This window comes from Lissotriton vulgaris, unplaced genomic scaffold (genome assembly GCF_964263255.1).
Source record: "Lissotriton vulgaris unplaced genomic scaffold, aLisVul1.2 SCAFFOLD_301, whole genome shotgun sequence".
Taxonomy (NCBI): Eukaryota; Metazoa; Chordata; class Amphibia; order Caudata; family Salamandridae; genus Lissotriton; species Lissotriton vulgaris.
Genome location: NW_028244321.1, coordinates 696,687 through 710,332, shown reverse-complemented (window position 1 = coordinate 710,332; position 13,646 = coordinate 696,687). Strand labels below are relative to the sequence as shown.

Genomic DNA, 13,646 nt, shown 5'->3' with positions numbered 1-13,646 from the left:
TGCCTGTGCTGCAGTGTACTGCCACTTCGACTTGGCATTTAAAACTACTTGCCAAGCCTTAAACTCCAATTTTATTACATATCAGTAACCCCTAAGGTAGGCCCTAAGTAGTCCTAGGGGCATCATGCTATGTAAGTAAAAGGTAAGACATGTACTGTTGTAGTTTGTATGTCCTAGTAGTATCAAACAGTCTATTACATTTTTCACTACTGTGAGGTCTGCCCCTCTCATAGGTTAGCATTGGGTATTCCCTTATACTTTTTGGGGGGTAATTCCATATCAGAGAGGAGAAGCTTTATTTATTTATTGATAAATCCTATCTACTGGTGAGGTTGGATTTAATCTTACTATTGTATAAATGCCATTTTTAGAGAGTGAGCATTTCTCTGCACTTACTGCTACATTTGCATGAAAACCTGTCTTCAATTGACGTCTGGATTGGGCTGCGAGACAGCTACATATGTGCATTCCCTGTAGACAGCCACAACACAGGTCACTCAACTGCAACTGCATTCATCTGCATTCTGATTGGCCTGGGGGAGAGCTCCGCTCCCCTTACCGCAAATATGTTCAAGAACGATAATTTATGTCAGTAAGTACAGTATACCTACATCTTATAATCATGTGTGTTTAAATAATTTGTTGTTAGATCGTTTAAATATTGAAAAGGATCTGTTTTTAATAGACATTTTACAAAAACAACTGGTACACTTGGGAATTCTGTAAAGGAAAAACCAAACTGCCGTGACATTGCCAACCACAATGCCGTGACTCGGATTCGAACCGAGGTTGCTGCGGCCACAACGCAGAGTACTAACCACTATACGATCACGGCGAGCTACTTGGGCTCAATAACGTACAGTGACATGAAGAAATTATAATTTGGAACACTCAGGGCTACTCCTGTGATAGGCTGAATGTGTTCATTGCTTCCTCATTCCTTATACAAAGGCTTTATCTCCTCAGTGGTTGATAGGCTGAAACCGTTTCCTGGCCGCCTGATTGTGAACTGGCAGGAGTCAAAGATCACACATACACTGGTGGGCCTGTGATGGGACACCAATGCAGAGAAACACACCTGGCGCAGATATTCTATTCTGTTTATTAGACCTGCATCTCCCCTGTACCTCCTCAAGCCATCTGTATGTGAAGCAAGAAAGAGTTAAGGAACGGTCCATCTACACTTTTATTGGGAGGATGCTGCCGTGAGCTCCTCCCAGCTAATCACACAAACAGCAGTAAAGCAAGATAACTACACAGTTAGGGGGGACTGCATGGTTAGGTTTTTGAGGAATTATTGAAACTGACCTCAGTGACCCATAATCAGAGCTGTGGCTAATGACTGCATGCCTAATTATGATGAAGCAAGAACCATGGCTCGTAGGGGCCCCACAACACACTTTTCTAAGCTCATTGAATTAAAGTATAAACTCCTGCCATGTGTGAGTGGTAAAGGCTTGTTAATTTTGTTGCTTTTCAAATTCACGTCTGACAACAAGACGAAGGAACATTGGGGCATCAGACGCTTTGGAAAGTAGCCACCAACTGCAGAGAAAGAGAGAAAGAGGGAAAAGACAGTATGAGGTGTGGAGAAAACAGCAGCAGGTACAAGGAGCTCAAATGAGATTAATGGCGCATAAATAGAGCACGTAAAGGAACAGTTCAAATCTAAGAAGGGAAAGAAAAGACTAGGAAAAAACACAGAAAGAGCTTGTAGATGAAATTCTCTTCCAGGGACAGCAGGTTAAGAGAAATTACACAGGGAGCAGTTAAGCTTGTAACACGGGGGAGAATAGAAAAGAAAATGCAGTTTTATGAAGTGTGTTTGCCTAATCCAGCTAGCACTTTTATTTTATTTCTCTATTTGCTTCTTTTATTGGTAAAGTAAGTTTCACGTGCATGCACAGGTATGACCGAGAGAGCCAGGGTATGATAATTTGAAGCGTTTGCACCAGCGCTAATGAAGGACGAGAGTTATAGCAAAGATATGAAAGGGGGAGCGATAATAAATATGTGATATGGCAATAGTGACACCAAAATAAGCCACCTATTTATAAAACTGACATGGAAGAAATACTAAAGGTTAACTTCTGAAATTGTAGCCGATGTTAAAAAGATTCTCGTTGTCGGCAGGATTCGAACCTGCGCGGGTAGACCCCAATGTTTTTCTAGTCCATCGCCTTAACCACTCGGACACAACAACTGACTGCAAGGGGTGTGCACATAATCTGTATGCAAGTTTTCAAGGTGTCCCACAGCAAATTCCTGATATTCTGCAATGCACTTTTTAAAAATAATGTTTTTTTCAGGAGGCACATTCTCACCTAAAAACAAAAATTGCATGCGTATATCTCTAGTTTGGAATACCATAGGCTTGCATGCATACTCTCATGGGTCACTCAAGTTTTTTGGACCCTATTGCACTCTGTTTTCGTGCTGCTTTTAGTATATGGCCCATATTACAGAAGTCTACCATCTTTGAGTATTTGAGGCTCCTTTGTAAGTGCTTTATATTGTTTCCTTGAAGAGCTATATAATAAAGGGGTCCGGGAAAGATTGCATTTATGGAAGATAAAAGAAGGCCCACTTGTCTCACCAAATGCTGTAGAGAAACCTGATGTTTTACTCATGTTATCCTTAGTTCGTTTTTGTTAGACCTTGCATTCTTAAGGTGGTCCCAACCCCACCTTATTGCTTTTCACCTCCGCATTTTGCTGTATCTTTTTGTTGGCCTTAGGACTCTGATCACTTTATCGCTACTAATCAGTGCTGAAGTGCACGTGCTTCTTCCCTAATCATGTGTATAATTGGAGTATACCTGACTGACAGATTTAATTTACTTGAAAGCCCCTTGTAAAGTGGTATACCATATACCCAGGGACTGATTGTGCCGCCCAAAGAAATAGCATTTCAAACCTGTCTCAAGCCTGCCACTGCAGTGCCTGTGCTGCAGTGTACTGCCACTTCGACTTGGCATTTAAAACTACTTGCCAAGCCTTAAACTCCAATTTTATTACATATCAGTAACCCCTAAGGTAGGCACTAAGTAGTCCTAGGGGCATCATGCTATGTAAGTAAAAGGTAAGACATGTACTGTGGTAGTTTGTATGTCCTAGTAGTATCAAACAGTCTATTACATTTTTCACTACTGTGAGGTCTGCCCCTCTCATTGGTTAGCATTCGGTATTCCCTTATACTTTTTGGGGGGTAATTCCATATCAGAGAGGAGAAGCTTTATTTATTTATTGATAAATCCTATCTACTGGTGAGGTTGGATCTAATCTTACTATTGTATAAATGCCATTTTTAGAGAGTGAGCATTTCTCTGCACTTACTGCTCTATTTGCATGAAAACCTGTCTTCAATTGACGTCTGGATTGGGCTGCGAGACAGCTACATATGTGCATTCCCTGTAGACAGCCACAACACAGGTCACTCAACTGCAACTGCATTCATCTGCATTCTGATTGGCCTGGGGTAGAGCCCCGCTCCCCTTACCGCAAATATGTTCAAGAACGATAATTTATGTCAGTAAGTACAGTATACCTACATCTTATAATCATGTGTGTTTAAATAATTTGTCGTTAGATCGTTTAAATATTGAAAAGGATCTGTTTTTAATAGACATTTTACAAAAACAACTGGTACATTTGGGAATTCTGTAAAGGAAAAACCCAACTGTCGTGACATTGCCAACCACAATGCCGTGACTCGGATTAAAACCGAGGTTGCTGCGGCCACAACGCAGAGTACTAACCACTATACGATCACGGCGAGCTACTTGGGCTCAATAACGTACAGTGACATGAAGAAATTATAATTCGGAACACTCAGGGCTACTCCTGTGATAGGCTAAATGTGTTCATTGCTTCCTCATTCCTTATACAAAGGCTTTATCTCCTCAGTGGTTGATAGGCTGAAACCGTTTCCTGGCCGACTGCTTGTGAACTGGCAGGAGTCAAAGATCACACATACACTGGTGGGCCTGTGATGGGACACCAATGCAGAGAAACACACCTGGTGCAGATATTCTATTCTGTTTATTAGACCTGCATCTCCCCTGTACCTCCTCAAGCCATCTGTATGTGAAGCAAGAAAGAGTTAAGGAACGGTCCATCTACACTTTTATTGGGAGGATGCTGCCGTGAGCTCCTCCCAGCTAATCACACAAACAGCAGTAAAGCAAAATAACTACACAGTTAGGGGGGACTGCATGGTTAGGTTTTTGAGGAATTATTGAAACTGACCTCAGTGACCCATAATCAGAGCTGTGGCTAATGACTGCATGCCTAATTATGATGAAGCAAGCACCATGGCTCGTAGGGGCCCCGCAACACACTTTTCTTTGCTCATTGAATTAAAGTATAAACTCCGGCCATGTGTGAGTGGTAAAGGCTTGTTAATTTTGTTGCTCTTCAAATTCACGTCTGACAACAAGACGAAGGAACATTGGGGCATCAGACGCTTTGGAAAGTAGCCACCAACCACAGAGAAAGAGAGAAAGAGGGAAAAGACAGTATGAGGTGTGGAGAAAACAGCAGCAGGTACAAGGAGCTCAAATGAGATTAATGGCGCCTAAATAGAGCACGTAAAGGAACAGTTACAAATCTAAGAAAAGGGAAAGAAAAGACTAGGAAAAAATACAGAAAGAGCATGTAGATGAAATTCTCTTCCAGGAACAGCAGGTTAAGAGAAATTACACAGGGAGCAGTTAAGCTTGTAACACGGGGGAGAATAGAAAAGAAAATGCAGTTTTATGAAGTGTGTTTGCCTAATCCAGCTAGCACTTTTATTTTATTTCTCTATTTGCTTCTTTTATTGGTAAAGTAAGTTTCAAGTGCATGCACAGGTATGACCGAGAGAGCCAGGGTATAATAATTTGAAGCGTTTGCACCAGCGCTAATGAAGGACGAGAGTTATAGCAAAGATATGAAATGGGGAGCGATAATAAATATGTGATATGGCAATAGTGACACCAAAATAAGCCACCTATTTATAAAACTGACATGGAAGAAATACTAAAGGTTATCTTCTGAAATTGTAGCCGATGTTAAAAGGATTATCGTTGTCGGCAGGATTTGAACCTGCACGGGGAGACCCCAATGGATTTCTAGTCCATCGCCTTAACCACTCGGCCACAACAACTGACTGTAAGGCGTTTGCACATAATCTGTATGCAAGTTTTCAAGGTGTCCCACAGCAAATTCCTGATATTCTGCAATGCACTTTTTAAAAATAATGTATTTTTCAGCAGGCACATTCTCTCCTAAAAACAAAAATTGCATGCGTATATCTCTAGTTTGGAATACCATAGGCTTGCATGCATACTCTCATGGGTCACTCACGTTTTTTGGACCCTATTGCACTCTGTTTTCGTGCTGCTTTTAGTATATGGCCCAAATTACAGAAGTCTACCATCTTTGAGTATTTGAGGCTCCTTTGTAAGTGCTTTATATTTTTTCCTTGAAGAGCTATATAATAAAGGGGTCCGGGAAAGATTGCATTTATGGAAGATAAAAGAAGGCCCACTTGTCTCACCAAATGCTGTAGAGAAACCTGATGTTTTACTCATGTTATCCTTAGTTCGTTTTTGTTAGACCTTGCATTCTTAAGGTGGTCCCAACCCCACCTTATTGCTTTTCACCTCCGCATTTTGCTGTATCTTTTTGTTGGCCTTAGGACTCTGATCACTTTATCGCTACTAATCAGTGCTGAAGTGCACGTGCTTCTTCCTTAATCATGTGTATAATTGGAGTATACCCGACTGACAGATTTAATTTACTTGAAAGCCCCTTGTAAAGTGGTATACCATATACCCAGGGACTGATTGTGCCGCCCAAAGAAATAGCATTTCAAACCTGTCTCAAGCCTGCTACTGCAGTGCCTGTGCTGCAGTGTACTGCCACTTCGACTTGGCATTTAAAACTACTTGTCAAGCCTTAAATTCCAATTTTTTTACATATCAGTAACCCCTAAGGTAGGCCCTAAGTAGTCCTAGGGGCTTCATGCTATGTAAGTAAAAGGTAAGACATGTACTGTGGTAGTTTGTATGTCCTAGTAGTATCAAACAGTCTATTACATTTTTCACTACTGTGAGGTCTGCCCCTCTCATTGGTTAGCATTGGGTATTCCCTTATACTTTTTGGGGGGTAATTCCATATCAGAGAGGAGAAGCTTTATTTATTTATTGATAAATCCTATCTACTGGTGAGGTTGGATTTAATCTTACTATTGTATAAATGCCATTTTTAGAGAGTGAGCATTTCTCTGCACTTACTGCTCTATTTGCATGAAAACCTGTCTTCAATTGACGTCTGGATTGGGCTGCGAGACAGCTACATATGTGCATTCCCTGTAGACAGCGTCAACACAGGTCACTCAACTGCAACTGCATTCATCTGCATTCTGATTGGCCTGGGGGAGAGCTCCGCTCCCCTTACCGCAAATATGTTCAAGAACGATAATTTATGTCAGTAAGTACAGTATACCTACATCTTATAATCATGTGTGTTTAAATAATTTGTCGTTAGATCGTTTAAATATTGAAAAGGATCTGTTTTTAATAGACATTTTACAAAAACAACTGGTACATTTGGGAATTCTGTAAAGGAAAAACCCAACTGCCGTGACATTGCCAACCACAATGCCGTGACTCGGATTCGAACCGAGGTTGCTGCGGCCACAACGCAGAGTACTAACCACTATACGATCACGGCGAGCAACTTGGGCTCAATAACGTACAGTGACATGAAGAAATTATAATTCGGAACACTCAGGGCTACTCCTGTGATAGGCTGAATGTGTTCATTGCTTCCTCATTCCTTATACAAAGGCTTTATCTCCTCAGTGGTTGATAGGCTGAAACCGTTTCCTGGCCGCCTGCTTGTGAACTGGCAGGAGTCAAAGATCACACATACACTGGTGGGCCTGTGATGGTACACCAATGCAGATAAACACACCTGGCGTAGATATTCTATTCTGTTTATTAGACCTGCATCTCCCCTGTACCTCCTCAAGCCATCTGTATGTGAAGCAAGAAAGAGTTAAGGAACGGTCCATCTACACTTTTATTGGGAGGATGATGCCGTGAGCTCCTCCCAGCTAATCACACAAACAGCAGTAAAGCAAGATAACTACACAGTTAGGGGAGACTGCATGGTTAGGTTTTTGAGGAATTATTGAAACTGACCTCAGTGACCCATAATCAGAGCTGTGGCTAATGACAGCATGCCTAATTCTGATGAAGCAAGCACCATGGCTCGTAGGGGCCCCGCAACACACTTTTCTTAGCTCATTGAATTAAAGTATAAACTCCTGCCATGTGTGAGTGGTAAAGGCTTGTTAATTTTGTTGTTTTTCAAATTCACGTCTGAAAACAAGACGAAGGAACATTGGGGCATCAGACACTTTGGAAAGTAGCCACCAACCGCAGAGAAAGAGAGAAAGAGGGAAAAGACAGTATGAGGTGTGGAGAAAACAGCAGCAGGTACAAGGAGCTCAAATTAGATTAATGGCGCATAAATAGAGCACGTAAAGGAACAGTTCAAATCTAAGAAAAGGGAAAGAAAAGACTAGGAAAAAACACAGAAAGAGCTTGTAGATGAAATTCTCTTCCAGGGACAGCAGGTTCAGAGAAATTACACAGGGAGCAGTTAAGCTTGTAACACGGGGGAGAATAGAAAAGAAAATGCAGTTTTATGAAGTGTGTTTGCCTAATCCAGCTAGCACTTTTATTTTATTTCTCTATTTGCTTCTTTTATTGGTAAAGTAAGTTTCAAGTGCATGCACAGGTATGACCGAGAGAGCCAGGGTATAATAATTTGAAGCGTTTGCACCAGCGCTAATGAAGGACGAGAGTTATAGCAAAGATATGAAAGGGGGAGCGATAATAAATATGTGATATGGCAATAGTGACACCAAAATAAGCCACCTATTTATAAAACTGACATGGAAGAAATACTAAAGGTTAACTTCTGAAATTGTAGCCGATGTTAAAAAGATTCTCGTTGTCGGCAGGATTCGAACCTGCGCGGGGAGACCCCAATGGATTTCTAGTCCATCGCCTTAACCACTCGGCTACAACAACTGACTGTAAGGCGTGTGCACATAATCTGTATGCAAGTTTTCAAGGTGTCCCACAGCACATTCCTGATATTCTGCAATGCACTTTTTAAAAATAATGTTTTTTTCAGCAGGCACATTCTCTCCTAAAAACAAAAATGCATGTGTATATCTCTAGTTTGGAATACCATAGCCTTGCATGCATACTCTCATGGGTCACTCAAGTATTTTGGACCCTATTGCTCTCTGTTTTCGTGCTGCTTTTAGTATATGGCCCATATTACAGAAGTCTACCATCTTTGAGTATTTGAGGCTCCTTTGTAAGTGCTTTATAATTTTTTCCTTGAAGAGCTATATAATAAAGGGGTCCGGGAAAGATTTCATTTATGGAAGATAAAAGAAGGCCCACTTGTCTCACCAAATGCTGTAGAGAAACCTGATGTTTTACTCATGTTATCCTTAGTTCGTTTTTGTTAGACCTTGCATTCTTAAGGTGGTCCCAACCCCACCTTATTGCTTTTCACCTCCGCATTTTGCTGTATCTTTTTGTTGGCCTTAGGACTCTGATCACTTTATCGCTACTAATCAGTGCTGAAGTGCACGTGCTTCTTCCCTAATCATGTGTATAATTGGAGTATACCTGACTGACAGATTTAATTTACTTGAAAGCCCCTTTTAGAGTGGTATACCATATACCCAGGGACTGATTGTGCCGCCCAAAGAAATAGCATTTCAAACCTGTCTCAAGCCTGCTACTGCAGTGCCTGTGCTGCAGTGTACTGCCACTTCGACTTGGCATTTAAAACTACTTGCCAAGCCTTAAACTCCAATTTTATTACATATCAGTAACCCCTAAGGTAGGCCCTAGGTAGTCCTAGGGGCATCATGCTATGTAAGTAAAAGGTAAGACATGTACTGTAGTAGTTTGTATGTCCTAGTAGTATCAAACAGTCTATTACATTTTTCACTACTGTGAGGTCTGCCCCTCTCATAGGTTAGCATTGGGTATTCCCTTATACTTTTTGGGGGGTAATTCCATATCAGAGAGGATAAGCTTTATTTATTTATTAATAAATCCTATCTACTGGTGAGGTTGGATTTAATCTTACTATTGTATAAATGCCATTTTTAGAGAGTGAGCATTTCTCTGCACTTACTGCTCTATTTGCATGAAAACCTGTCTTCAATTGACGTCTGGATTGGGCTGCGAGACAGCTACATATGTGCATTCCCTGTAGACAGCCACAACACAGGTCACTCAACTGCAACTGCATTCATCTGCATTCTGATTGGCCTGGGGGAGAGCCCCGCTCCCCTTACCGCAAATATGTTCAAGAACGATAATTTATGTCAGTAAGTACAGTATACCTACATCTTATAATCATGTGTGTTTAAATAATTTGTCGTTAGATCGTTTAAATATTGAAAAGGATCGGTTTTTAATAGACATTTTACAAAAACAACTGGTACATTTGGGAATTCTGTAAAGGAAAAACCCAACTGCCGTGACATTGCCAACCACAATGCCGTGACTCGGATTAAAACCGAGGTTGCTGCGGCCACAACGCAGAGTACTAACCACTATACGATCACGGCGAGCTACTTGGGCTCAATAACGTACAGTGACATGAAGAAATTATAATTCGGAACACTCAGGGCTACTCCTGTGATAGGCTGAATGTGTTCATTGCTTCCTCATTCCTTATAAAAAGGCTTTATCTCCTCAGTGGTTGATAGGCTGAAACCGTTTCCTGGCCGACTGCTTGTGAACTGGCAGGAGTCAAAGATCACACATACACTGGTGGGCCTGTGATGGGACACCAATGCAGAGAAACACACCTGGTGCAGATATTCTATTCTGTTTATTAGACCTGCATATCCCCTGTACCTCCTCAAGCCATCTGTATGTGAAGCAAGAAAGAGTTAAGGAACGGTCCATCTACACTTTTATTGGGAGGATGCTGCCGTGAGTTCCTCCCAGCTAATCACACAAACAGCAGTAAAGCAAAATAACTACACAGTTAGGGGGGACTGCATGGTTAGGTTTTTGAGGAATTATTGAAACTGACCTCAGTGACCCATAATCAGAGCTGTGGCTAATGACTGCATGCCTAATTATGATGAAGCAAGCACCATAGCTCGTAGGGGCCCCACAACACACTTTTCTTAGCTCATTGAATTAAAGTATAAACTTCTGCCATGTGTGAGTGGTAAAGGCTTGTTAATTTTGTTGCTTTTCAAATTCACGTCTGACAACAAGACGAAGGAACATTGGGGCATCAGACGCTTTGGAAAGTAGCCACCAACCGCAGAGAAAGAGAGAAAGAGGGAAAAGACAGTATGAGGTGTGGAGAAAACAGCAGCAGGTACAAGGAGCTCAAATGAGATTAATGGCGCCTAAATAGAGCACGTAAAGGAACAGTTACAAATCTAAGAAAAGGGAAAGAAAAGACTAGGAAAAAACACAGAAAGAGCTTGTAGATGAAATTCTCTTCCAGGAACAGCAGGTTAAGAGAAATTACACAGGGAGCAGTTAAGCTTGTAACACGGGGGAGAATAGAAAAGAAAATGCAGTTTTATGAAGTGTGTTTGCCTAATCCAGCTAGCACTTTTATTTTATTTCTCTATTTGCTTCTTTTATTGGTAAAGTAAGTTTCAAGTGCATGCACAGGTATGACCGAGAGAGCCAGGGTATAATAATTTGAAGCGTTTGCACCAGCGCTAATGAAGGACGAGAGTTATAGCAAAGATATGAAAGGGGGAGCGATAATAAATATGTGATATGGCAATAGTGACACCAAAATAAGCCACCTATTTATAAAACTGACATGGAAGAAATACTAAAGGTTAACTTCTGAAATTGTAGCCGATGTTAAAAAGATTCTCGTTGTCGGCAGGATTCAAACCTGCGCAGGGAGACCCCAATGGATTTCTAGTCCATCGCCTTAACCACTCGGCCACAACAACTGACTGCAAGGTGTGTGCACATAATCTGTATGCAAGTTTTCAAGGTGTCCCACAGCAAATTCCTGATATTCTGCAATGCACTTTTTAAAAATAAGGTTTTTTTCAGCAGGCACATTCTCTCCTAAAAACAAAAATTGCATGCATATATCTCTAGTTTGGAATACCATAGGCTTGCATGCATACTCTCATGGGTCACTCAAGTTTTTTGGACCCTATTGCTCTCTGTTTTCGTGCTGCTTTTAGTATATGGCCCATATTACAGAAGTCTACCATCTTTGAGTATTTGAGGCTCCTTTGTAAGTGCTTTATATTTTTTCCTTGAAGAGCTATATAATAAAGGGGTCCGGGAAAGATTTCATTTATGGAAGATAAAAGAAGGCCCACTTGTCTCACCAAATGCTGTAGAGAAACCTGATGTTTTACTCATGTTATCCTTAGTTCGTTTTTGTTAGACCTTGCATTCTTAAGGTGGTCCCAACCCCACCTTATTGATTTTCACCTCCGCATTTTGCTGTATCTTTTTGTTGGCCTTAGGACTCTGATCACTTTATCACTACTAATCAGTGCTGAAGTGCACGTGCTTCTTCCCTAATCATGTGTATAATTGGAGTATACCTGACTGACAGATTTAATTTACTTGAAAGCCCCTTTTAGAGTGGTATACCATATACCCAGGGACTGATTGTGCCGCCCAAAGAAATAGCATTTCAAACCTGTCTCAAGCCTGCTACTGCAGTGCCTGTGCTGCAGTGTACTGCCACTTCGACTTGGCATTTAAAACTACTTGCCAAGCCTTAAACTCCAATTTTATTACTTATCAGTAACCCCTAAGGTAGGCCCTAGGTAGTCCTAGGGGCATCATGCTATGTAAGTAAAAGGTAAGACATGTACTGTGGTAGTTTGTATGTCCTAGTAGTATCAAACAGTCTATTACATTTTTCACTACTGTGAGGTCTGCCCCTCTCATAGGTTAGCATTGGGTATTCCCTTATACTTTTTGGGGGGTAATTCCATATCAGAGAGGAGAAGCTTTATTTATTTATTAATAAATCCTATCTACTGGTGAGGTTGGATTTAATCTTACTATTGTATGAATGCCATTTTTAGAGAGTGAGCATTTCTCTGCACTTACTGCTCTATTTGCATGAAAACCTGTCTTCAATTGACGTCTGGATTGAGCTGCGAGACAGCTACATATGTGCATTCCCTATAGACAGCCACAACACAGGTCACTCAACTGCAACTGCATTCATCTGCATTCTGATTGGCCTGGGGGAGAGCCCCGCTCCCCTTACCGCAAATATGTTCAAGAACGATAATTTATGTCAGTAAGTACAGTATACCTACATCTTATAATCATGTGTGTTTAAATAATTTGTCGTTAGATCGTTTAAATATTGAAAAGGATCGGTTTTTAATAGACATTTTACAAAAACAACTGGTACATTTGGGAATTCTGTAAAGGAAAAACCCAACTGCCGTGACATTGCCAACCACAATGCCGTGACTCGGATTAAAACCGAGGTTGCTGCGGCCACAACGCAGAGTACTAACCACTATACGATCACGGCGAGCTACTTGGGCTCAATAACGTACAGTGACATGAAGAAATTATAATTCGGAACACTCAGGGCTACTCCTGTGATAGGCTGAATGTGTTCATTGCTTCCTCATTCCTTATACAAAGGCTTTATCTCCTCAGTGGTTGATAGGCTGAAACCGTTTCCTGGCCGACTGCTTGTGAACTGGCAGGAGTCAAAGATCACACATACACTGGTGGGCCTGTGATGGGACACCAATGCAGAGAAACACACCTGGTGCAGATATTCTATTCTGTTTATTAGACCTGCATCTCCCCTGTACCTCCTCAAGCCATCTGTATGTGAAGCAAGAAAGAGTTAAGGAACGGTCCATCTACACTTTTATTGGGAGGATGCTGCCGTGAGCTCCTCCCAGCTAATCACACAAACAGCAGTAAAGCAAAATAACTACACAGTTAGGGGGGACTGCATGGTTAGATTTTTGAGGAATTATTGAAACTGACCTCAGTGACCCATAATCAGAGCTGTGGCTAATGACTGCATGCCTAATTATGAATAAGCAAGCACCCTGGCTCGTAGGGGCCCCGCAACACACTTTTCTTTGCTCATTGAATTAAAGTATAAACTCCGGCCATGTGTGAGTGGTAAAGGCTTGTTAATTTTGTTGCTCTTCAAATTCACGTCTGACAACAAGACGAAGGAACATTGGGGCATCAGACGCTTTGGAAAGTAGCCACCAACCGCAGAGAAAGAGAGAAAGAGGGAAAAGACAGTATGAGGTGTGGAGAAAACAGCAGCAGGTACAAGGAGCTCAAATGAGATTAATGGCGCCTAAATAGAGCACGTAAAGGAACAGTTACAAATCTAAGAAAAGGGAAAGAAAAGACTAGGAAAAAATACAGAAAGAGCATGTAGATGAAATTCTCTTCCAGGAACAGCAGGTTAAGAGAAATTACACAGGGAGCAGTTAAGCTTGTAACACGGGGGAGAATAGAAAAGAAAATGCAGTTTTATGAAGTGTGTTTGCCTAATCCAGCTAGCACTTTTATCTTATTTCTCTATTTGCTTCTTTTATTG

General features: G+C 41.3%; 4 non-coding genes across 4 annotated transcripts; all 4 read right to left on the bottom strand.

The window, feature by feature from the left end:
* Window positions 1-763: 763 nt before the first annotated feature.
* TRNAH-GUG (transfer RNA histidin (anticodon GUG)) lies at window positions 764-835 on the bottom strand. The gene has a single exon. It is a non-coding gene; the product is annotated as a tRNA-His (tRNA).
* A 4,228-nt stretch (window positions 836-5,063) lies between these two features.
* On the bottom strand, window positions 5,064-5,145 carry TRNAS-AGA (transfer RNA serine (anticodon AGA)). The gene has a single exon. It is a non-coding gene; the product is annotated as a tRNA-Ser (tRNA).
* Window positions 5,146-6,644: 1,499 nt separating this feature from the next.
* TRNAH-GUG (transfer RNA histidin (anticodon GUG)) lies at window positions 6,645-6,716 on the bottom strand. The gene has a single exon. It is a non-coding gene; the product is annotated as a tRNA-His (tRNA).
* Window positions 6,717-8,004: 1,288 nt separating this feature from the next.
* TRNAS-AGA (transfer RNA serine (anticodon AGA)) lies at window positions 8,005-8,086 on the bottom strand. Its single transcript has one exon. It is a non-coding gene; the product is annotated as a tRNA-Ser (tRNA).
* Between the last annotated feature and the right edge of the window lie 5,560 nt (window positions 8,087-13,646).